The 27,074-nt window shown below is 38.4% G+C and overlaps 1 protein-coding gene and 1 long non-coding RNA gene across 2 annotated transcripts in view; both read left to right on the top strand.

Annotated features, from left to right (window-relative positions):
* The window catches only part of LOC111514123 (voltage-dependent calcium channel gamma-5 subunit), a gene marked incomplete at its 5' end in the record, with an annotated part of 298,378 nt that overhangs the window by 137,513 nt on the left and 133,791 nt on the right, over positions 1 to 27,074 (top strand). The gene's annotated exons all lie outside the window — the stretch shown is intronic.
* Positions 16,388 to 25,405, top strand: LOC141486708 (uncharacterized). The gene is made up of 3 exons (XR_012467996.1): positions 16,388 to 17,403; positions 17,502 to 17,607; positions 25,030 to 25,405. It is a non-coding gene; the product is annotated as an uncharacterized lncRNA (long non-coding RNA).

The raw sequence follows: 27,074 nt of genomic DNA, 5'->3' as shown, positions 1-27,074 counted from the left end.
TTTCAAAATCTTTTTCATAAGAAGCTCAATATGGAAAAACATCACCCTTTGATTTTAATGGCAAATATCAATACCAAATACCAGTTTTTTCTAGTATTTTGTTGCTTTTTCTAAAAAATCAAACAGGAAATATTATTTTCTTGCCATTTTATGAGATACATTGATGTTAAATTCACAAGTATCTGTGCTGATTCAATTGGCATATTTTGAGTTAAAAATTTCATAGATCTCAAATTCAAATGGAACTTTCATAATAACCCATCGATTAGTTGTACTTGACATATTTGTCGCAGAGCACAATTTTGATAGTAGCTCAGACATGGTTGAAGACTTTCAAAATCAGTTTTCTACCAATAAAATAAAGCCTCAATCTGCCGTCATATAAAGATAAGAAGTTGCATTTTGTGTTCGAGGTAAACCGTAACGGCTGTAGAATATATAGTTTACTTATGCTTTCTTTTGTCATATTGATATATTAGAATTTGACGCATAATATGAGAGTCAATCAGAATTATAGCGCAAAATAACTATAACATGAGAATATCATGGTTATCAATTATTTTCTCATTGCGACAAAGGGCGTTGCTTCTATAGGGAGCATCGGGAAAATTTCGGTAACTTGGAGTGAGTGTCTCATACCACTTCCTTTACTTTTCAGCCCATACTTTGAACACAAATATCTCAAAAATATGAAAATTTCAATAGAGAACTATATCCAGGTGAGAAAAAAAGCAAACTTTCCAGTTCACTTCGACCTGCGCCGTTGGCTTCGCAATTCAAGAGCTAGTATTTTCAACAGGGCAAGTGTAGAGCTTTCTTGCTCAAAATCCGGAAAATGGTGGAGGAACGTTACACTGCTTTGATGAAAATTGCTAGTGTTCAACATCTAGTACACATTATAGTGTTCAAATATGTGTAACACTCTTCACTATTTCTGTGAGAATTTCATCATATACTCGTATGTACAGAGTGAGCCAAATTGGATACTTTCAAAGGGAAACTCCTGTTCTCAAACTGGATATATGAAAACTGATGGATGTGTCTGAGGGGCAAATTTTATGACAAACAAACAAACGATAATGCACAAAAATGTGCATTTACGAAAAGTTCCTGTAACTTTTCTCTGTAATGTTTTCATGAAAATATTTCCGAAGTACTTTCTTACGTTCATTTCAATGATGTGAAAAACTTATTTTTTCAAATGAGATATCAATAGTTATTGATGAAGAATTAAATTTTTTGATAACACCCTGTATATTCCTGCATATTTCAATAGAGCTTAAAATTACTTTCCAAACATCTAGCACACTTGATGTTTTGCTGGAGTCATTTCTGAAATACAGACCTTCTAGATTTTCCATGTGGATTTTCAAAAGCACACTTTGATTAAGTAGGCTTTGGACGACGCGGTGATAAAACGGAAAGAAATTGTTCAGTAGCAGCCATCAAATGTTGGGAAACTTTTCACCGCAGAAATTAAAACGCATAGTTTCAATAATACTGATAACAATTCATACTATATTCACTAATAAATTTCAACAATAACAATAATAATTATGAAGAACAAGAAATGCAATATTCCTTCAGAGAATAATATGTTCGAATTGTCTACCAGGTTCTCCTACACAGAGGCGAAACCTTTTCTGAACATATTTTGCCGAATTGATTAGTTCAATAGAAGTGAGAGAAGCCCAAACTTTGCTTCACAGCCGCTTTCAATTCGTAACTAGAATTGATAGGCAATTCAAAAATGAAATGTTTCAACCTCCCTCAGAGGTGAAAGTCCATAGGCGTTATGTCCGGTGATCTGGCCAAGAAATTCACAATAACATAAATATTGATGTTGTATCAACTGGTACAATACAAAATTTCTAGGGGCCTATCTAGCTCAGTGTTAAACATGGAGTGACCAACTACAGCATGTTTGCAATAAATTAAGCTCAGGATTCTATGCAATTTTAAAACTGAAGTCTACGGTGAATCAGATGGCTCTTATTGATACTTATTATATGTTGATTCAATTCCATATGGCATATAATGTTATTTTATTGATAAATTCACAAAAAACTCGGATTACCATTCATATCCTACAAGAAATGCGGATGCACTTTCAGTTACAGGGCATAATTTGAAGACATTTGAAACATCTCCACACTAGGCAGGTATAGGGATATTTAATAAACTTCCACAAATTCTCAAATAAATTTAAGAAAGAAATAAAAACATTTCTGTATGAAAAAGCCTATTACTCCATCAGTGAATTGCTGAATGATGATTTTTTATTTACTTGTTGTCTGAGAGTTACACATGTTTGTCTGTTCTTTAGTACTATTAGTGTTTGTAACATCTTATTATATTTTGTTCAATGTAACAGTATTTGACGTGTACATCTATCATAAGGATGGTTGCTATGTAGCGGGTGCGAATAAATTATTTTAATTTTGATTCTACCCCTGAAAACACACTAAATTCAAATCTTCTCCTATAAATTTAGTTTTCAACACCATCGAATTATACGTGAAAAATGTTCCGTAAATGATTTCATAGGACCAAGAAATTTTTTATAGAAAATAAGTTCCGGCAACTTTTCGAAAAACGTGCTGTAGCTCAGAAACAATGGGGTTTTCACTATTGAGTTTATCATAAAATTTGATTCGCAGACACAGCCATCAGCTTTCATCTGTCTAGTTTGAAAACAGGAGTTTCCCTTTAAAAGTGTTCAATTTGGCCCACTCTGTACATTTGATATAATAAATAAAAATCACTCACCTCCAGATTTTTTCCGTCTTCGAAACATCCATTTTTTTGCATTCCTCAGGAGTGAAAGAATAACGAAAATTAACAATGAATCATGATGTAACTTCTAATACGAATATCTGTAAATATTATTGAAAAGCCGACTGTAAGGAACTATGAGTGGGTGAAAACAGGAAACAAGTGTCAATGCGCCTAGCTATATTTTATACACTCTGTATAACTTGATTAACATTATCCTGCTTGATTTCCTATTGAGATATGTTACTGAATCATAAGACTATTATTGAAATAAATTGCATTCTATTCGATTCTGCCGTTGAAAGAACCATTTTATTATTGCAAAAAATCGAAGTTGATATTTCATCAATTTCTTTCGTAATGTTTTGCGGCATTTCGAAAATTGAAACTGCTTACATTTAGATGAACGATTAACTCACCTCTGTCATGTATAAATTTACGTAATCTGAATGATAATAACTCATCGGATACGAAGTGACAGACAATTTCAGCTTTTAAGCTTTCAAACATTACTTTGATACTTTTATAAAAAAACGCAAGTTTTGAAAAATCGGCATACACGTGTCCTTGAGGTTTCAAAGAACTGAAAACTACTATTGTCAATTGTTCAACTCGTATCGAATTTTGAAAACAGTTAGGGAAATAGTCATTTCCATCATCTTGCATTAATGAGAGGATTTCAGTAACGCCATAATCATATTATTATGTGATATGACATTGTTGCTAGCGGTCTATTGAGTTCAGTTTAGAAAAACAGTGGACACACTTTCAAATAGTCAGCAAGGTTTACAGATTCTGCGAAAAGAAACGTTGACGTTTTGATTCTATTGCATGATAACTCCATTGGCATTCGGGCACAAATTTCTTTTTTTTTCTGGCTTGTCTTCTATACTTTGGATACAAAGGAAATATCCTTCTATTTACGAAATTTCAACGTCACTTCACCAATGAATTTCAGTGTTTTCTATCGACCCTTATATCGTGGAATTCCATGCAATACGATTCACAACAACTTCAGACGATATTCGTTTCGCAGATGCTCTTTTCATCCACGTCAGACTGTGCGCTTTTTGTTACATTTTGATTTATACTTTTATTCCACAAACCATACATTTTTCAGCAGAACAGACATTATCTGTAAAAATAAATCTGAACTTCAATTGGCAATGACAAATGATAAAATAGGTTGGCTTATTGGTTTTGGTGAAATATTACAATTCCAACGGTGAACTGGATAACCGCGAAACTCCAATTACGCGAACGGCAGATTGCACTGGTTGAGAACAACAATCACACTGTCCATGATATTCATTATCGTATATGATTATTTCAACTTCGGTTTCGATCTGGTTTATGAATTAATGAATAGTTCCAGTACGCTTCTGGTATCTGTAGAGTAAGGAGGGCACTTAGGCACTTAGGCCACATGTGACCCATTGTACATCCTCCCGAGGAGTTGTCCTCCTAGGTCATTGTCCATCCTGTCCTTTCCAGGAAGGTGAACAGGTCACTAGGAAACATCTCCTTAATATTGGCAGGTGTAGGCCAAGACTCGCCGAACACACACTCTCTTCGGCAACCTTGAGGTGTCTCACGGTGGCTTCCGCCACCGTGAGTGGAAGGTGCAGCGATATTACAGTCATTGCGCGGCTTCTACAACCTTCTTGGGGTTCCCTCCGTGGAGGTGCACAAGTGAGAGAGCTTTTCTGCAGGGGCAGCCGGTTCCTTGCCTTTATTCAAGGCGGAGCACTTGGCGCCCGCCGCAGGAAGTGCCCTTGCTGTTGGAGGTGATCTGCTATGTCCAGCCTTATTCCAAGCAATAGATTGTGGTGGACATTTTTGTTCATCCCCAGCTACCGCCTTAGATTGAGGTGAGCACTTCTTTTCAACCTCGGGATTGGTTTTTGTTTTTGTTGTTTCTGTTGTTTCATTCATATGTGTACCCACGAGTAGCAACGGAAGGGTAGGTCACTTCTGGCAGAGCTTCGCATTACCAGAGATAGGCTGATTACAATGAGGTTTCGCCCAGTTCCCCAAGGGGACTGTTTATGACCGCATATCACTCTGCGGCCATTCAGCTGTAGGCACGATTCCTCACACCGTAATTCGTGTAGGCTGGTCCACGGTGGCATGTTTTGCGAAGGCTTTTGGGGAGTTTTAGTTTCCCTAATCTTACTTATTTCTGCCACTAACCAGGAGTCCAGCGACCTCGTCCATAAGGCCACATTGGCTTCCCGGACAGGGCCTCCAGTCCCCTGGCCATTCCCCTATCCGCCACCTAGGGACGCGCTCGATTGATAGCCCAACCCACGGGTTCCAGCACACATAAAACAAGGCGTTGAACCTTCAACATTTCCTCATTTTATTGAACACCTCGTATATTTCTGAAGCTGTCACGTGAAAACTTTCCACAAAACTTTCTATATAAACATATTTTGAAATTTCAATGAAGCATAACCATGCATATTTCAGACCATTCAAAAGACATTCGTTGTAATTGCTCAAGTGTTGGAAAATTGCTCCACATAGAACATATTTCTTCAGAAATTGTGATAAATAACCAAAGTATCGTTGAGAAGCATTATTGAAAAATGACATTTTTTTCGTATGCTGTACCATAATTTCTTCATAACAATCATGCAAAAGTAATAAATTTTTTCTACATTAGGATACAATGAACCTCAAAATCAATTCAAAATATTATTCATACTTCAACTATGGTGGAGAATAAATATCTGAAGCTAATGCACAGAGGATACAGAAGATACAAAACACTACTGCCTTCGATTCATTTATGGTGTTTGTAGGCGTCTGCCTATCACCCATAGATTAAAAGAAGTTGGATGGTTGAGTATGAAATTACGTAGAGAACTACACTGTGGCATTTTATATCATAAAATTATTCAGACCAAGGCACCATCTTAATTGTATAGGAAAATCGTATTTCGTACTGATGTTCATAATTTGAACATCCGTTCCAAGGGAACTATAACTCCATCCGTCCATAAAACTTCTATGTTTGAGCGTAGCTTTTCTTATAATATTTCAAAAGTATATAATGTCATATCGAAGGAACTGAAAAATATGAAGATTATGACATTTCGAAAACATTAATAATAATTATTATTATTATTATTATTATTTTTCACCGTAGTGTGCGCTGGTCAGGCCCTATCCCCCGAAGCCCCGATACATTCGGGAGGGCGCGCCAGCATAATCAACCAATGACCACTCCCCACACCGTGGGGTAAGTGATCATTGGATCCGAGAATCATGTGCCCTGAGCAAACGCAGTGAGTCAAGAATGACAGCCTTCTGCATCTGTGCGGCTAAGATTTCTGCCTTAGTGCGGCAAGTCGGTATGATTTTGAGATTCGAGAGTATAGAAGACATCATTCCACCACGTACTCCAAAAATCAGAACGACCATCTTGACAGAGTGATCTGGATAGAGTCTGCGGAGTTCGAAGAGAAAATCTCGATATTTTATCCGTTTTTCCTCCTCTTTTCTGATAATATTCGTCTCGCCAGGAGCTGAAAACTCCACGACAAATATCGTTTTGGTCTGGTGGTCGAGAAGGACTACATCAGGCTTATTAGCTTATTATTATTATTATTATTATTATTATTATTATTTTTCACCGTAGTGTGCGCTGGTCAGGCCCTATCCCCCGAAGCCCCGATACACTCGGGAGGGCGCGCCAGCATAATCAACCAATGACCACTCCCCACACCGTGGGGTAAGTGATCATTGGGTCCGAGAATCATGTGCCCTGAGCAAACGCAGTGAGCCAAGAATGACAGCCTTCTGCATCTGTGCGGCTAAGATTTCTGCCTTAGTGCGGCAAGCCGGTATGATTTTGAGATTCGAGAGTGGAGAAGACATCATTCCACCAAGGACTCCAATAATCAGAACGACCATCTTGACAGAGTGATCTGGATAGAGTCTGCGGAGTTCGAAGAGAAAATCTCGATATTTTATCCGTTTTTCCTTCTCTTTTCTGACGAAATTCGTCTCGCCAGGAGCTGAAAACTCCACGACAAATATCGTTTTGGTCTGGTGGTCGAGAAGGACTACATCAGGCTTATTAGCTTGTATAAGCCTGAGGGTGAGGAACGAATAGTTCCAATAAATTCGGCACTTCTCGTTCCCCACAACGGATTCAATATCCCCCGGAGCGTAGGGCAACACCGGGGTCTCGTCAATACCGTAAAAGTGCCGTAGATGGTAATATAGCACTCTTAGGGCCGCGTTATGTCGATGGATATAGGCCGAGACCGCATATGCTGGACATGCTGATAGCAAGTGGATTAGGGTCTCGGGCGTCGCGCGGCAGGCCCTGCACCTTGTGTCAGGAACCTCTATACCCATCACGCGACTGCGGTAGACTAAGGTGTTGAAGACACCATCCTGGCAAGCCATGATGAACCCCTCAGTTTCCGACTTCAGCCCACTCGACCTGAGAAAAGCGAGCGTCAGGCGCTTTGATAAGCCAAGGTCTTCAATATTATTGAAGGAGACCCCATGCATTGGCTTATCCCTGTGTCTCCGCAGAAGTAAGGTGATCTCTGCGGCTTTTATCTGAGCTTTTTGCTGAACGGGTTCCAACTCGGTGACAGAGTTGTAGTCACCTCGTTCAGAGTCGAAAACTATACCGAGTTCATCAGCTGCTCGAGCAGCTGCCCTAAGGAGAAATGCTCCAATTCCTGCTCTCTCATGGTCACGGACCATGCAGAGAAGGGGATCCGAACTCTTGACGACTTTACAGGCTGTATCCAGTACCATTCTGTCATGTAGACACTACAAACTCAAAAGTCCACGACCTTCCTGTTGTCGGGGGAAGTACAACCTCGGAACGGACGATTTGGGATGCAAACTCCTATAGAGATGCATCATTTTTCGGGTCATTACGTCGAGTTGATACAGCTCCTCACGAGTCCACTTCACTACTCCAAACGAGAAGAGTAAGATTGGAACGGCAAGCATATTTGTTGCAGCAACTTTGTTCTTCCCCGACAGCTCCGATGACCAGATCTGTCGAAGTTTGTGCTGATATTTGCCGCGGAGAGAGTTTTTCACTGCGGTTACCTCTTGTGAGTGGCGTTGTTCCACCCCGAGGTAAGTATACGAGGTAAGTATACGGTTTCCGGGGGTGCCACAGTTATACCCTCGAGTGTTTCTGAGCGCAACGGATAATGGCAATAGTGAGATGCAGAATAGAAGGGGACTAAGGGAATCACCCTGAAATACACCCCTTCTGAAAATGACCCACCCTGTTTGGACTCTTGCTTGACCAGATGTTATGGTGAAGCGAGTTCGCCAAAGTGGTATCAGTTGTTCAATGCATCTCACTATGTTGTCGGGTACCGCAAGGCATCTGAGCAAATGCAAGATGAGCTCATGCGAAATTGTATCAAATGCCTTACGGTAATCGATCCAGGCCATAGAGAGGTTACGCTTATATTGTATCGAGTCCTGCGTTACACATCTATCGATGAGCAGGTTCTCTTTACATCCAGCGACTCCTCTCTTCGACCCTTTCTGCTCATATATCCGTTCGAACACTCGGTCAACTGCGGTGAGTATTCGTGTGTATAAGATGCTTGTAAACAACTTATAACACGAATTCAAGCATGTTATCGGTTTGTAATTCTTAGGAATCGACAAATCTCCGCTTTTGGGGATGAGAACGGCCGCCCCTCGACAAACCAATCCGGAATCGGCTGCTCTCCGTCCAGCCATTAGTTGAAAACTCTGGCCAGATGGCGGTGGGTACTTGGAGCAGCAAAGTTCTTGGAACCAACAAGGGCTCTTCGAACGTCATCTGGGGTTATCGGGTTGCGCAGTTCATTGAGCTCAGGCTGTCGAAGCTCTCTGTTGAAATCTCGAACTGCGCTAGGGCTGGAGTGTCTAAGTTGAGTGGCTGCGGGTGTTCATAGATATCCTTCCAGAATGATTCCACCTGATCAGCAGTCGGCGGATTATCCACAACACGTGGAGGCTCTTGGAATAAGCGAGAAGGTTTCTCGCGGAACCTAAGATTTTCCGCGATACTTCTCGCTCGCCTCACTAGTGACTTCTTAGCAGCCACTAGCATTCGTATCCAATCAAGGCAATGCTGTTTGGTGGTCAACAGTACGCCTTGGCTTAGAGTGTGATGGATACGTCGTAAATTGGCGGCTATTCGCTGCACTGCGGGCGGGAAAGGCCTATTGGCCGCCCTGTAGTCCATCACACATTGGATACGAGACGCGTGTTGTCTCGCCGACGTGATCTTAGCCTCCATCTTGTGTACACGCCGTTCAATCTTCCGAACCGCAAGGCCGGGATTTCGTCCTTCCGATTCGGAAAGCGATTGGACGACGTTATACACAGCGGTGTTGATTTGCCAGATGTCAGCCTCTTCTGTTAGAACACTATGAACCTCCGCATCCAAACAAGCCAGTTCTTGTGGCTTCAGTGCCTAATTCTGTGGAGCGCCCTGCGTGTTCTGATTGTCGTCTCCATTGGTGGTATGGTGCGAGTCTCCTCTCCAGCCGTGCCAACGGATGGTAGAACTGCCACTTCTACCACTTCGTTAGCAGACTGGGGAGGAGCTGTGTAGCCCTGCCGCCGAAGATAGGATACGTAATCCCTAAGATTTTGGGCGGAAAAGGCGGCATGCTCCGGATGTGTTTCACACCACAGAGCATGCAATCTCGCCATGTACCCTCTTCGCGCGGGCTCACTACTCTCGTAGTAATGCATAAGGCTATCTCTCAGCTCATGCGTCCACTCAAAGCGTCCGTTGTCGTTGCCAGGGTTGTCGTCGGTAGGCAAATCATCGTTATGGGCCCCACCACCTTGCCTCTGACCCCTCCGAGTGGGTCGATTGTGGGGGCCTCTTTCTTGATTGTTGGGAACCAAGTGTTGAGTCCACCGGGTGGTTAGCCCTGTGGACCCACGGCCGGCACCGGAGGGAGAATAGAGTTCTCCTTCCCGGGTGCGCCTGGGCTGCCGGTCCGGTTTTGCACCAGTTGCTCGGGTAAGTGGTGTCGCAACTCACCAAAGGCCAAGGGTGTTAGTGGCCATCCCTGCTTTTTATTATTATCATTATAATTTTTTTTTACCGTAGTGTGCGCTGGTCAGGCCCTATCCCCCGAAGCCCCGATACATTCGGGAGGGCGCGCCAGCATAATCAACCAATGACCACTCCCCACACCGTGGGGTAAGTGATCATTGGGTCCGAGAATCATGTGCCCTGAGCAAACGCAGTGAGCCAAGAATGACAGCCTTCTGCATCTGTGCGGCTAAGATTTCTGCCTTAGTGCGGCAAGCCGGTATGATTTTGAGATTCGAGAGTAGAGAAGACATCATTCCACCAAGGACTCCAAAAATCAGAACGACCATCTTGACAGAGTGATCTGGATAGAGTCTGCGGAGTTCGAAGAGAAAATCTCGATATTTTATCCGTTTTTCCTCCTCTTTTCTGACGATATTCGTCTCGCCAGGAGCTGAAAACTCCACGACAAATATCGTTTTGGTCTGGTGGTCGAGAAGGACTACATCAGGCTTATTAGCTTGTATGAGCCTGAGGGTGGCGAACGAATAGTTCCAATAAATTCGGCACTTCTCGTTCCCCACAACGGATTCAATATCCCCCGGAGCGTACGGCAACACCGGTGTCTGGTCAATACCGTAAGAGTGCCGTAGATGGTGATATAGCACTCTTAGGGCCGCGTTATGTCGATGGATATAGGCCGAGACCACATATTATTATTATTATTATTTTTTTTTTCACCGTAGTGTGCGCTGGTCAGGCCCTATCCCCCAAAGCCCCGATACAGTCGGGAGGGCGCGCCAGCATAATCAACCAATGACCACTCCCCACACCGTGGGGTAAATGATCATTGGGTCCGAGAATCATGTGCCCTGAGCAAACGCAGTGAGCCAAGAATGACAGCCTTCTGCATCTGTGCGGCTAAGATTTCTGCCTTAGTGCGGCAAGCCGGTATGATTTTGAGATTCGAGAGTAGAGAAGACATCATTCCACCAAGGACTCCAATAATCAGAACGACCATCTTGACAGAGTGATCTGGATAGAGTCTGCGGAGTTCGAAAAGAAAATCTCGATATTTTATCCGTTTTTCCTCCTCTTTTCTGACGATATTCGTCTCGCCAGGAGCTGAAAACTCCACGACAAATATCGTTTTGGTCTGGTGGTCGAGAAGGACTACATCAGGCTTATTAGCTTGTATGAGCCTGAGGGTGGGGAACGAATAGTTCCAATAAATTCGGCACTTCTCGTTCCCCACAACGGATTCAATATCCCCCGGAGCGTAGGGCAACACCGGTGTCTCGTCAATACCGTAAGAGTGCCGTAGATGGTAATATAGCACTCTTAGGGCCGCGTTATGTCGATGGATATAGGCCGAGACCGCATATGCTGGACATGCTGATAGCAAGTGCATTAGGGTCTCGGGCGCCTCGCGGCAGGCCCTGCACCTTGTGTCAGGAACCTCTATACCCATCACGCGACTGCGGTAGACTAAGGTGTTGAAGACACCATCCTGGCAAGCCATGATGAACCCCTCAGTTTCCGACTTCATCCCACTCGACCTGAGAAAAGCGAACGTCAGGCGCTTTGATAAGCCAAGGTCTTCGATGTTATTGAAGAAGACCTCATGCATCGGCTTATCCCTGTGTCTCCGCAGAAGTAAGGTGATCTCTGCGGCTTTTATCTGAGCTTTTTGTTGAACGGGTTCCAACTCGGTGACAGAGTTGTAGTCACCTCGTTCAGAGTCGAAAACTATACCGAGTTCATCAGCTGCTCGAGCAGCTGCCCTAAGGAGAAATGCTCCAATTCCTGCTCTCTCATGGTCACGGACCATGCAGAGAAGGTATTATTATTTTTTTTTTTTTTTTTTTTTTTTTTTTCCACCGTAGTGTGCGCTGGTCAGGCCCTATCCCCCGAAGCCCCGATACATTCGGGAGGGCGCGCCAGCATAATCAACCAATGACCACTCCCCACACCGTGGGGTAAGTGATCATTGGGTCCGAGAATCATGTGCCCTGAGCAAACGCAGTGAGCCAAGAATGACAGCCTTCTGCATCTGTGCGGCTAAGATTTCTGCCTTAGTGCGGCAAGCCGGTATGATTTTGAGATTCGAGAGTAGAAAAGACATCATTCCACCAAGGACTCCAATAATCAGAACGACCATCTTGACAGAGTGATCTGGATAGAGTCTGCGGAGTTCGAAGAGAAAATCTCGATATTTTATCCGTTTTTCCTCCTCTTTTCTGACGATATTCGTCTCGCCAGGAGCTGAAAACTCCACGACAAATATCGTTTTGGTCTGGTGGTCGAGAAGGACTACATCAGGCTTATTAGCTTGTATGAGCCTGAGGGTGGGGAACGAATAGTTCCAATAAATTCGGCACTTCTCGTTCCCCACAACGGATTCAATATCCCCCGGATCGTAGGGCAACACCGGTGTCTCGCCAATACCGTAAGAGTGCCGTAGATGGTAATATAGCACTCTTAAGGCCGCGTTATGTCGATGGATATAGGCCGAGACCGCATATGCTGGACATGCTGATAGCAAGTGCATTAGGGTCTCGGGCGCCTCGCGGCAGGCCCTGCACCTTGTGTCAGGAACCTCTATACCCATCACGCGACTGCGGTAGACTAAGGTGTTGAAGACACCATCCTGGCAAGCCATGATGAACCCCTCAGTTTCCGACTTCAGCCCACTCGACCTGAGAAAAGCGAACGTCAGGCGCTTTGATAAGCCAAGGTCTTCAATGTTATTGAAGAAGACCCCATGCATCGGCTTATCCCTTATCCCTATTATTATTATTATTATTATTATTATTATTATTATTATATTCGCTTGATAATGAATCGCGTATTCTTTCTAATATTTCCCGAGTCTTCCATATGATTCGACAGCCAGTATTATTTTTTTCCCAAAAGATCTTTGTTATGCACTGATATCGTCCTCATAAAAAAATGTTAACTATAAAAGTCTGGTGACCTAGGTGGCCACATCTCTGGACTTCCTGACACTATCCTCCTATTAGTGAAACATATGTCATAATTTCCTAAACTGTTGAAAAGAAATCTCGTAACTATGTGTTATGTGAAATAAGTTATCATGGATTTCGATCAAGTAGGTATCGGTCTATTCCATCGTTCAACAATCATCAATATCAAAATGAGTGTATCTTATTTTCTCTTTATGATTTCCAACGGTCAGTTTTCCCACCCTATCTTATGTTAACTATTCTGGTAATATTTCATTCAATCGATTCTGATAAAATTAAAATAGTTATTCATCGATTAAGAATCAATGTCTTCTTTGGTTGAGTTGGACTCGACTGCTTTCAACCACTGATCTTAGTTTCCATGAGAAAACCGTACCCTAACCGGTTCGAATATCGCATAAAGGAAGATTTTCATTTCCTATTTATTCAATTCCATTTCACGTTATGTCGAATGAGAGGTCATCAGAAACTATACTAATATATCTAAATAAGCAAGTTTTAGCATTCCCCAAGAAACTTTCCTCTGAAAAATATCCATTTCCATCTTCTTCAAGCGAAGCAATATAATATGTATTCGAATAGTTTGTTAATCGATTGCACATTCATCTGGAAGTTGAGGAACAAAATTGTCCAAATCCTCTAGGCACAAGTTCGTGTTGATCGCACGTGACCTTTGTTTTAATCAACTCGGCCATTCGGTTAACTGAAACTACATTCGATATGGCACGATCACGTGGAACATCTGAAAGTTCGGTGGAAGCTTTTGATGTAGAAACATAAAACGAAAACCAAACTTAACTCTTGGATAGTGCAACAACTGTTGTTGTTCTTTAAGAAATACGGAGCCGCTATTTTCAATTGAGTTGTAGAAGAAACAAAAGTGACTATTTTGGTGATATCTCATTGAGATTTTCTTCAAGAGAAAGTTTAATGAGTTACATTTTCCTTTTGAAGATGATTACTTGGTAATCGAAACACGAGGTTTTAAAAATAACGGTTTGGCGTTGAGATAAAACTCCAATGATATTCATTTCTACACTAAAGGTTTCAAAAAGTGCATCATAATTACCATATATAAATATGCATTTTTGATCCAAAATGTTCTGGTTGCCCATATTTTTCTAAGAGAAACTCAAGTAACACTTCAGTGTCAGATCACAACTGAACAGTTCATAAAAAGGCTACACGTGTTTCGCTGTAGAAAAACTTGATCAGGCGTGTTCATACTTTGAATGAACACGCCTGAGAAAGCTATTGTGAAGCGAAACACGTAACACGTGATGTACTTTTGTGAATTGTTCAATGAAATTCGAACAATAAATTGTAACTCGAATGTCCACTAAGTGTTGGCCAACTCCATCACAAAGAGCAGTCACGTGTTGACACGTTTTTCTGATTCATTAGCTGCCATCAGTATGGTATAGCCAAGTGTAAGGTTAGGCAACACTTTGTTGCAGAAATCACACAATAGCACAGAAGCCCGCAGTACTTTGTGGTTTCGGACTGGTCACCTAGGGTTAGAGATATCAACAAAGTCATCACGACGCATCGTGATCATAATATCCGTGTTAGAAATGACACGTTGAAACATAAGAACTCGTTAATCCTTAACTCAACTTCTGAAGGTTGTCGTTTGTAGGGGTACGACAACTGGTAAACGGAAAACGTTTTTTTTAAACAGTATACGATAAAGATAATTGTTCAGCGAGTAGATATGATATAATTAGAAACAGGGAAAAGTCATGGACTAAGGTCACAGAAAATAATCAACAGAAAAAAATCTCATGAATTAACCCTCAAACAAAAGAAAAGCAAATCGTGGAGACATATTTCTGGCTATTGATCTCATCAGCGCAGTGCAGCCAAGTGTGAAGATGGGCAATACCTGGTCGCCTAGAACTGAACGGGGTCACCAACAGGAGCCAATTGCACATTTGTGGTCTTAGATAAGAAACCTGGCATTCTTAGATTACATCTAACATGACCACATGGGCAGCTATAGCCACCTGCACGACTTTCGAGTCCGAAATATAACTCTCAGATATTAACAAGAGAAAATCTTGCGAGGTTTTCTAACTGTTACCACAAATGTGTGATTAGCTCCTACTGGTGACTATGTGCATATGTGATGTGTTCATTTTTTGGTAACCTCGTGTTACCTATTCTCAATCATCGAATTTTTTATTTCATTCGATATCGATATTCTCGATGGTTTCCAATATGTATAATCTTATAGAATGTGACCTTAGACGATCTCTCTCATGAAAAGTGGGCTCAAACTGGAATCATTCACAAGTTGGAACACTGGTTCGAGAGAAAATTCAAAGAAACCGCATATATGTTGTCAAACAACGCATTTAGCCAAGCGCATATGGATACGCATATAGAAACCTGTGATCAAGCAGAACATGACCAACTCCCACTAATCGGTTAGCTTTCGCTAAAACCGATGAAGCGATGAAGCAGAGGGGATAGGTGAAAGCACTCGAATGACATATAAATATTCAGATCTCAGAGTCTAGTTATCAACCGAAAACGATTGTGGACACTAACAATCGAAACGTCGTGGAGTAACTTGGTTTGGAATCTTTTAATTTTTAATTTTCATTTCTTGTTAATTATTTTTTAATTTCCATCTCGTGTTAATAGTTCAATTTTTTTAATTTTTTGGTTCTCGCTCGTATTTTATTTCATTGTAATTTTGCCTTTTCGATTTTTTACAGATTCTTTCAGGGATTTCAAATCAATTTATATCATATTAGACAATGGAAGTCCGAACTAATGAAATGCACTATGAAACATTGTCAACCACCTTCAAACAAATGGAATATATTTGTTCGATTATTGCGACATGAAAGAAAGCCTACGATTTGATATATTTTCCGTATGAGAAAAAAATCACTTTTAAATATCATAGTTTTGGAATGTGTCGACGTATTCGTTCATTATATGATGATAATATGTTTCAGTTGTTCCAATTTCCTTTAACAACCGAGATGTTATTTACAATAATAAATATTGTCGCAACTCAGTACTCGCTTGGCTGTTAACGAGAGGATTTTTATTTGCTGTTTCACCCATTCATTCATTCATCCAAATAATAAAAGAACTCATTTAAAACTTAATTGAATGTTTATTGTGAAAGAAACGGAAAAAATACTTTAAATAAACTCGAACTCAAATGTTAATAAGAAAATAATACATTAAAACAATCAAAAAACTTACATTATACTGCCACCCAGCAGGATTGAAGAGAAGGAGATGTGCTGCATTTCTGATGACCCAATCGATACGTAAATGAATACTGTCTGTTGACTGTTAACTGTTAATTGTTAATGATCTTGACCTCCCTCAATATTTATAAAGAATTATACGCTGACATTGCGACTTTGATCCGGTCACTGTACTGAGGTAAAATGCACAGCATGCAATCTGTGCCAAGTTTGCATATTTGGAGATTGTTTTATATTCCATATCCTGTGATCGGATCAATTTCGATGTCTATGAACTTGAAATATCAAAAGATGGAATTCTGAATACTGAGTGTTCTTGTGTTGAAATATTGAAGTGAGGTTGGAATATCTTTCAATTCATATATTTACTCAGATGAATCTGAATCATTTCATGATTATTTTCTATATTTGACACATCTCCCCTCCACGTTAAAGCTGGCCCCCAGCTTTCTGGGTGGTAACGAGAAACAAAAAAATGAAAACTCACAACTCAATAAAAATATTTTGAATAATAAAAAAAAACAATGGGTTCAAAATATGATTATAAACATCAATTACAAACTATATGTCCTATAAAAGTTAGAAAAAACTATATTGTCCAATTGATTCTGCAACTATGAGTTCCCACACTTATATTGTCATAGTCCGGCACTGAACTTTGTCTATCTTCGTGTCACTCCACCAATCTGTCTGCACAGCGTTCCGTGTCTTGGTTCTGACTTTGTTTTGGTTGACGGCTGCTCAGCTACCACAACTCAACTGGATGGAAACATTGGCAACGTAGTAGTGGAATGGATTGGACTGGACTATAATTACGTATAACGTTGTGCTTTGAGTTTTTTTCGTATTACCAGAACATGTTTTTATGGTTTCCGTGAAATGTATTTGTCATTCTGTTCCATGCTTATTCTCTCAATTGTGTATAGAGAAGAAGAGTTACGATTTGACATGACATATGACATACATATAATTTGATGAATATGTGAATATTTATTCGTGAAGTGATTTTGATTTTACACTTCGAAATATATTTATATCTGTGTGTTCATCGTGTGATAGTGTGATCGAGTTATTAGCTGCCCAGGAATATAGAAATTACCCCTTCGAGAGCTTTTGGGAAACTTCAAACATCATCGTTTGTGGTTCTGTTGTGTCCGCATTTTGAAACTAGCGTCGTTCTCATAAATTATTAGTGAAATATTTTCTGTAGGCTGCTTGGGATTTGGATTATCTTAGTACTCAACGGTATGACGGTGATTCTGGATTGTTTTGAGTATTACAATTCTTTTCACATATTATGTCTGTGGATGATGTCTGGCCACACAGGAACTGTTTATCAGCTACTCAGAACAACTGGTAACGCAACAACGTAAGTATTTGTTTCTGGTTGAATATGGCACTAGTGACTGCGATATTCCTAAAGTCCATTCATTTGAGCCATGATGATTCAACTTCATGTTTCCCTAGGTCATCCATCGTGCTGTCTGTGGTACGATCTGCTGAATGTCCTGCCTCGAAGTGCCTTGGGGTATGGTGTTGCCTCGATTGCATGAAACAAGAGAGAAATTCGGCAGTAAGTTCTTTCATGATATATTTTTATTCTTATAGCTAGGTAATGTTACTATTAAATTCGACAATGAAAAAAAATCAACAGAAATCACTGCATTATATAGTTAACAATCATTTGACAATTTAATCTAATTGGTTAGAGTACATATAATATACATTGAAGTTAATTTGACGATAAATAGCAAATAGCTTACAAACTTTCTTTTTCAACTTTGAAGCATACTTTTTGATTTATGCTTGAGCATACTTTCAAAATTCATTGGTTATTTATGACACACCCATTTCAACATCAATTTCTTTTTGTACAATTTTTTACTGATTCCTTACAGTCTTTGTCACCTGCCTATTCAATTGTCACCTCATGTGATATACATTTCACTGAATAATAGGAAATTGAAAATAGCAATAGCAATTTATTTTCTTTTCAATGAAAATAAACAGCTATTGGAAATATTTATCGAAAACAACTACTTTCCTGGCTAGTACCAACGACGAATATTGAATTATATCTGATAAATATATATTAGAAACCACATGTAAATTGCATCTCTCAGATTTTGCATATATTATTATTATTATCTTTATACTCTTTCACCTTTCTTCATAATTACCATGACGTAGTAACTTTCTACATCTTGAAACATCATATTTGTCTTTTCTTAAGACAACTTTCTGTGTCGTACTTTCTACAACATCGTACCTGTCTTTCCTCCGAAGACCTCATATATGCGCATTTCATTTCATGCCTCATACAAAATTCATATTATATTCATCATTATTTCTCATGAACATCTAACATATTTCACACACCTTCAAAAATGAAAAATTTCATGCAGTTTTGGAAGCGTCCTCCACAGTCTGCCTTTTCATCTCGTGTGTATAGTCTACCTAAATAAATGATTCTTCTTCAATACATAATTATCAATTCTCACCTTTTCAATATATTGTACTGGTATAGCAAATAATGTGGAACAATAACAAATTGAGAAATAAACAATATTCTAATTAGAACACCTAATACGTGCCAGGACAGCTCTTTTCGATGTATGCCGATCTTATGTTATTAAAACATTATGTAACATTGAGATAGGGAAGGATTACGACGAGGATCATGTAATTGAAACAAGGTAGATCAATTTGAGTTATTCTGAATAGAGGAAGTTTTTCTACGAAGTCGTTTCATTCCGTTCCTTATAAATGAACCTGAAGTGAGTTTATTACATGGCGATCCTGCCAGGATGATTCCAGGATTACCACGTATGTTATTAACGGGTAGATACTGAGAAATAGAGACGAGTTGCATTTGACATCTTCCAACATGGGATCCACAGAGAGTAAAGAAGAAGTAATCATAAGCCAAGCCGGGAACAGTGGTGGAGTTTCAGCTAGCAATGGGTTCTCCGTTTCCGAAGTACTAGGCATAGTAGCTTTCGCCTGTTTCATTTTGGCACTCGGCGCATTTCTAATAAAGAGGTGCCAGAAATCATTAGAAAAGAAGATAAGAAGAGAGATAACGAGGAGTCAGGAGTTGGTATAGGCGTAAGGAGTGAGAAGAAAACGAATTTCATGGGTGGTTCACGTATTCCAAAGTGAAAACCAACAACAAGTAGAGTGGAAATTGGATGACACATGGAAAGACATTTTAAGGTCGTATTTATTTAGTATAAGTTTGTGTATCAATATATCGATTTATTTTCGTCTTTAGCGTAGCAAATGAGCATCATAGACTTATTTAGATACTCGTTTGAAGAACTCAAAGTTTTTAATAGGAATTTAAATAAAGATAGCAAAGAGAGGCGAGTCGATCTAAAAGCTATAAATCGCAAGTTTGAAGAATTAAATAGGATTGAATCAGAGTTAAATGAAGTGAAAAATAAATTCAATGCGGGCCCTAAAGATGCAGATATAATTCAAAAAGTTAAGTTATATGTTGAATCTTCAAACAAATTATTAGTCGATATTCGAAATACCTTAGAGACTAGATTAGCTAATATTACAGAAATTACTAGAAGTTTTACAATAATGGGTGAAAAATTTGATCTCAGAATAGCGTCAAGCTTATTGCCTATAACCGACAATTCGGAGGAATCTGTAAAACAGTTAATAGATGCCATTGAATTATACGATAGTCTTTTAGACGATAATGGAAAAATAACACTAACAAACTATGTCCTTAAAACTAGATTGTCACAAAGTGCAAAGATGAGATTAGAGTCGTCATATCCGTCTAATACTGATTTAATTAAAGACATCAAAACACACTTGTTGACAAAGCATTCTGCCGCAAGTTTATCAGTTGAATTACATAACGCAAAACAAAAACATAAATCAGTGAATGAATTTGGTAAATCAATCGAGGAATTACTGGTCGATTTGACAATAGCGCAAGCCGATGGAAATGTCGAGGCAATGAAAATTCTTAAAGTTGCGAACGAAAAACTGGCAATTCATGCTTTCGCGAACGGACTGCGAAGTCACGATCTGGGAACTGTCATAAAAGCTAGGAACTATAGCGCTTTGAAAGATGCTATAACGGGAGCTGTAGATGAGGAATGTACGGGAGGTGCAACCTCTTCTTCGCAGGTGTTTCACATGCGAGGGAACTCAAAACTTAATAATTTCAACCGTACGAGTCGAGGATTTCAGCAGAATAATAGGGGAAGACCAAATTTCAGTACCGGACAATTCAATAACTCACAATCGAATAAGATCAGAGGAAGTAGTTTGCATAGTAAAAATAATTTTAGGGGTCGAAACCAGGGACATTTTCGCGGAAATTTTAGAGGGCGTTGGAATAATCACAACAACCAAACTTTCAGTCCATCTCGAAGAGGGTTTTTTATGGAAAACGCTCAGGATGCTGAATTAAACAACCCTTCCCCGCAAGCTAATCAGTTTTTTCGGTCGAGTCAGTGAGAATGTAGGTGATTATAAGGTTTTAAGTATGAATGGTCTTAATTATGTATGTATGAAAAACGGAAAAAGTGAGTTGAAATTTTTATTGGATACGGGTGCTTCGGTAAGCGTAATTTTTACATCATGTATAAATAAAAATCAGTTTGTTGATACGACAAATAGAATCAAAATAAACGGCATAGCGGGTTTTGTCTTCACGCAAGGCTCGGCTAATATTACATTAGAACTATCTGACGTTAAGATAGGTCACGAATTTCATGTGGTGAATGACTTTGGTAGTGATATGAATGGTGTTATTGGGTCAGATTTCTTTGTCAAGCACTCTGCAATATTAAACTACGAATTATGCACATTCTCTATATATATAAACAATCGGAAACTGTCGATTCCACTGCAATCCAAGTATGAAAATTATATAACGATTCCACCAAGGTGCGAAATTATTAAATATTTGCAAGTACATAACTCAGATGATTGTATTATCATACCAGAAGAAATTTCAGAAGGTGTTTATACTGCGGGAATTATCGCAAAGCCTCACAACCACATTATACCTGTTAAAATTCTGAATATTACGGATAAAGAGGTACACTTGAAAAATTTTAGGCCCAAAACTGAAAATATTTCAGAATTTGATGTTCATACTTTTGGAAACACACACTTTTCAGTTGAGCGTATAGATAAGTTACTCAACTCCATAAATACCAAAGGTCTTAATAAGCAGGAAAAAATAGCTATTGATAAAATCTGTGCAAAATATGCGGACGTATTTCGCTTTGAAAATGACCCACTGACGGTGACAAATGTCTGTAAACAGACCATACATTTAAAAAAGGATGCCATTCCGGTATACGTAAAACCATACCGGTTACCGCATTCGCAGAAAGCGGAAATAAATAAACAAATTGACAACATGCTGTCAGAAGGAATTATAGAGGAAACAAGGTCCGAATGGTCGGCACCATTGTTAATAGTACCGAAAAAAGAGGATAGTAAGGGTAATAAACAATGGAGGATAGTTATCGATTACCGTCTGTTGAATAAACGCATTGAGGATGACAAATTTCCATTACCTTGCATAGATGAAATTTTAGACTCACTCTCCGGAGCGATGTACTTCTCACATCTTGACTTATCTCAGGGCTATTATCAGGTTGAATTGGATGCAACATCTAGAGCTTACACAAGTTTCACAACCGATAAAGGTCAGTATCAAATGACGAGATTACCGATGGGGTTGAAACTGAGTCCAAGTGCTTTCTCTCGAGCGATGACCATAGCAATGTCAGGGTTAAATTATGAGAGATGTTTCATTTATTTGGACGATTTGATAGTTTTCGGGAATAATTTGGAAGTTCATAATCGGAATTTGGTAAAAACTTTGCAGCGATTGAGACAGGTCAATTTAAAACTAAATCCTTACAAATGCGAATTCTTGAAAAAACAGATATTGTATCTGGGTCACGTGATTTCATCTGAAGGAATATCTCCAGATTTTGAAAAAATACGTGTTATACAGCAATTTCCGGTTCCAAAAGACTCGAATGAAACTAAACGGTTTGTAGCATTTGCGAACTATTATAGGAAGTTCATTCAGAATTTCGCGGATATCGCAGCACCGCTTAACAGATTGTCAAAAAAGGGTGTAGTATTCGCTTGGAGCGAAGAATGTCAAAAAGCATTCGAAACGCTAAAGCAGGCGCTGGTACAACCACCAATTCTCGCATATCCTGATTTTTCGGAATCAAACGTTTTTAAATTACGTACCGATGCCTCAAATTTGGCTATCGGAGCAGTTCTGTCAAATTCAGATGATAAGCCGGTGGCGTTCGCCAGCAGATCGCTGAATAAAGCTGAAGTCAACTATTGTGTGATAGAGAAAGAATTACTTGCTATTTGTTGGAGTGTGAAAAAATTTCGTCCTTATCTTTACGGGAAAAAGTTCATTATCCTTACAGACCATAAACCATTATTATATCTTTTCGGTATGACGAATCCTTCAAGTAGACTAACGAAATTTAGGTTAACACTAGAAGAATATGATTTTACAATAAGTTATGTTAAAGGAAAAGATAATGTAACGGCTGATGCATTAAGTCGTATAAAAATTGACTCCGACGAACTGAAAGAAATGTCAGTTAATTCCTGTCAAGTCATGAATGTCGTGACAAGGGCACAAACGAAGAAATTGGGCAACAATTCACGGGAAAAGTCCAATATCTCTTTCGATAACAGGCCTGATCATCCTGGTGTCGTAGAATTATTGAAACCACCTAAAGAATTTGTTCAGTTGTATCCTTTGTCGAAAGTTGAGTTTCAAAGAAAAAAACGTTCTGAGTGTAAAATAAAAGGGAATATATTATATGATGAAAAGGCAAATACTATTTATATGAATCAGGATGAATCTCGATCAGCGACTGCATTCGGTGCATCGTTGAGAGACCTGAAGGAAATTTGCCAAGAATATGGAATTCCAGAATTAGTTATAGTAAAAGAAGATAGATGCGCATCGTTATTAAAAAACATTTTGGAAATTCCCAATGAAATTCGAAAGGCAGGTATAAAAATAAATATAATAAAAGCTCAGCAACACATAACTAGGAAGGAAACCCAGCAATTAATTTTGAACGATTACCACATGTTACCAACGGGAGGGCATGCTGGAATTAATCGCATGTATAACAATATTAGAAAACTTTACTTTTGGTCTGGTCTCCGAAAGGATATCGAAAATTTTGTAAAACGTTGTGATGACTGTCAGAGATATAAGTACTCAAGACCGCATCGGCAACCAATGAAAATAACCACAACGGCTACCTCAGCGTTTCAGAAAGTTTTTCTTGACTTGGTGGGCCCTTTAGACCAAGACAGGGAAAATAACCGATACATTTTGACGTTGCAATGTGAGTTAACAAAATTCGTAGAAGGGTATCCATTAGAAAATAAAGAGGCAGTAACAGTCGCGAAATCATTCGTAGAAAATTTTATTTTACGATTTGGTATTCCAGAACAAGTTGTGACAGACAGAGGCACTGAATTTCTAGCGTCGACCTTCAAAGAGTCGTGCAAACTGCTAAAAATCGAACAGCTGAATTCAACGGCGTATCATCACGAAACCATTGGAGCATTGGAAAACACACATAAAAATCTAGGTGATTATTTACGCATACATGCATCAGAGCATCCAGACACCTGGAGCTCATGGATACCATATTGGTGTTTTGCATATAATAATACAGTGCATACGGAAACTCGGTATAGTCCATACGAATTGGTTTTCGGCAAAATGAGTCGAGTACCATCGAGCATTGCTACACAAGTCGACCCTGTATATAATTTCGATGATTACCCAATTCAGTTAAAATTTAGATTGCAAACAGCTTGGAATGACGCGAGAAATAATTTAATGGTATCAAAATCGTTACGAAAACAAAAACTAGATATTAAAATTAATCCTGTTAATGTTAGGATAGGTGATAAGATATTAGTAAGGAACACATCTTCAAATAAGTATGATCCTATCTTCAAAGGTCCTTATATTATAGTAGAAGATAAAGATCCAAATGTTGTAGTTAGAATAGATAATAAGCTGGTAGAAATACACAAAAATAGGACAAAATTGTTTATTGAATGAAAAAAAAAAAATATTGTTTAAAATTTTTTTTTCGTCATCGGGGGGAGATGTACTGGTATAGCAAATAATGTGGAACAATAACAAATTGAGAAATAAACAATATTCTAATTAGAACACCTAATACGTGCCAGGACAGCTCTTTTCGATGTATGCCGATCTTATGTTATTAAAACATTATGTAACATTGAGATAGGGAAGGATTACGACGAGGATCATGTAATTGAAACAAGGTAGATCAATTTGAGTTATTCTGAATAGAGGAAGTTTTTCTACGAAGTCGTTTCATTCCGTTCCTTATAAATGAACCTGAAGTGAGTTTATTACAATATCTATATGCTTCTTTTATTTCTCATAATATTACAAACTTAACTATTTGTAGATCATCAGTCTGAGATGCTATTTCCTATTACTTTCCATACAAAATAAAAAAAATAAAACTATGTGGTGACATTGAATTGTTTGTACTTCTTCTGGCAGGAGGGTGTGTCAATAATGCATTCATTATTATTATGTTTCTTTTCTTATGTAATTACTGCTTATTTTTCCTTAGTTAATTGTATGTAAAATTTTATTTGAAAAATGCAACTGAAAAAATATTTTGTATCTGCATTTTTATTTAATTACTATTCTCTAATTATTATACCCTAATTATTCTGGATTCTTATATGTTTAAAAGTGTATATTGCAATTCGAGTCAAGATACTCATTCATAAAACAATTCAGATTTCTGAAATTTTTTTGTATAACACATACTTAACTAGATGAATTGATTTTTGTTTAATATTATATGTACTCTGGACATTATTAACTGAACATTTTCATGAAGGATTACATGCATTTACAGAGTATAGTTTAACAAGTTTCATTTTGTTTTAGGCGTGGCGCTTAAGATTATGCAAAAAATAGTGAACAATAGTATTTGAGGAAAACACTTCTTGTGAAAGAGTGGTAAGTATGCTTGAAGTGTAACACTGCCATGTAAAACATGTTTTAATAAAATTTTTGAAGACCATCATCTTTTACTACCTCTTGATATCAGTCTCGCAATCACTATTTATAGCAAATGAATTATTGAGTTTCGAACTCAAAGGAAAAAGTTTAAATATTTGGCGGTTATATTAAAATTAAACTATTCCCAGAATTTACTGAAAATAGTAAATCTGAGGGATTTTTTAAATATTTTACGTTGCGCTGTATCGAAAACAACATCATAAAACAATCGACAAGGGTTCATATTTATACTGTATTTCAAAAATGATGATTTTTTCATGCTGGCGATACGAATACAAAGTTTCGAAATCATGTGATGGGTAATCGTACGGAGCTGGATGAACAGATATTCCATACGTTTAGCCAATTCAACAGTACAGTTCCAAGCTGATGAAACAGATATTGGAAAATGTACCGCTCATACTTTCGAAATTTACAGACGATAAATGAAAATTTTTTCAAATTATTCCATTGGCAATCTTAAGAAGCTGAATGAACAGATATTCTTTATGATTGCTCAACTTCAGTAATACTTTTCTTTCTATGCTGATGAACAATTATTAGAAAGTGTATTACTCATAATTTGAGGAGAAGGGAAACATGGAAAATTGACTGAAATAATAGGTTGTATATGGATTTAAAAAAAACAATTGAAGCACAAAACCAACTAATGATTGATCAAAAACAAACCATTCATTTGAAATATATTAAAAATAAGGAAAAACTGTAATTTTCACTGGATGAAACAGCTATTAAATTCTCTCATTATTGGAAAACAAAAGAAAAATACACTTTTCAGCTAATTATCACAACATATTTTGAAAACTTGAACAATTCAACTTTTTGTATCAGAAAATTAGGCCCATTATGAAGAATGAAGCCCCCGAGAATAAGAGAGGCGCCTCCACCACGTGTCGCAACTCAGTACTCGCTTGGCTGTTAACGAGAGGATTTTTATTTGCTGTTTCACCCATTCATTCATTCATTCATCCAAATAATAAAAGAACTCATTTAAAACTTAATTAAATGTTTATTGTAAAAAAAATGGAAAAAATACTTTAAATAAACTCAAACTCAAATGTTAATAAGAAAATAATACATTAAAACAATCAAAAAACTTACATTATACTGCCACCCAGCAGGATTGAAGAGAAGGAGATGTGCTGCATTTCTGATGACCCAATCGATACGTAAATGAATACTGTCTGTTGACTGTTAACTGTTAATTGTTAATGATCTTGACCTCCCTCAATATTTATAAAGAATTATACGCTGACATTGCGACTTTGATCCGGTCACTGTACTGAGGTAAAATGCACAGCATGCAATCTGTGCCAAGTTTGCATATTTGGAGATTGTTTTATTTTCCATATCATGTGATCGGATCAATTTCGATGTCTATGAACTTGAAATATCAAAAGATGGAATTCTGAATACTGAGTGTTCTTGTGTTGAAATATTGAAGTGAGGTTGGAATATCTTTCAATTCATATATTTACTCAAATGAATCTGAATCATTTCATGATTATTTTCTATATTTGACAATATATCACACCATCCACAATCTAGAAGATTAATCAATAAGGAACAACAGAAAATATTCTCAAGTGTAATAAATGGTAACTGAAAAGTTCACCCCGAAATGTTACTGCATAATTTGAGCCTTTAGAAAGTCTAATTAGTCTTATTTAAAAACTTTGTGTATGATAAACTTTGTGATGCTGATGTTTCAGAAAGACGGCCTCCTCGTTTTGAAATTTGTGTATCCCTTTGATATTTATACCAATAAACCTAGAAGACTTAAAGCACCATTTTCTACAGTATTTCTGAGCGTTCTATTCCCACAACATCTATCCCATTATTTTCGGTTTGCTTATCCCTGATTTTCCAAACACCCAGTATAACTGGGAGTATTCGAAATTAATGCATAT

Source organism: Leptinotarsa decemlineata, unplaced genomic scaffold (genome assembly GCF_025532065.1).
Source record: "Leptinotarsa decemlineata unplaced genomic scaffold, Ldec_3_MD MMD2_tig00026363_RagTag_RagTag, whole genome shotgun sequence".
NCBI classification, from domain to species: Eukaryota; Metazoa; Arthropoda; class Insecta; order Coleoptera; family Chrysomelidae; genus Leptinotarsa; species Leptinotarsa decemlineata.
The sequence above is the reverse complement of the archived record's forward strand: the minus strand, read 5'-3'. Positions and strand labels throughout refer to the sequence as shown.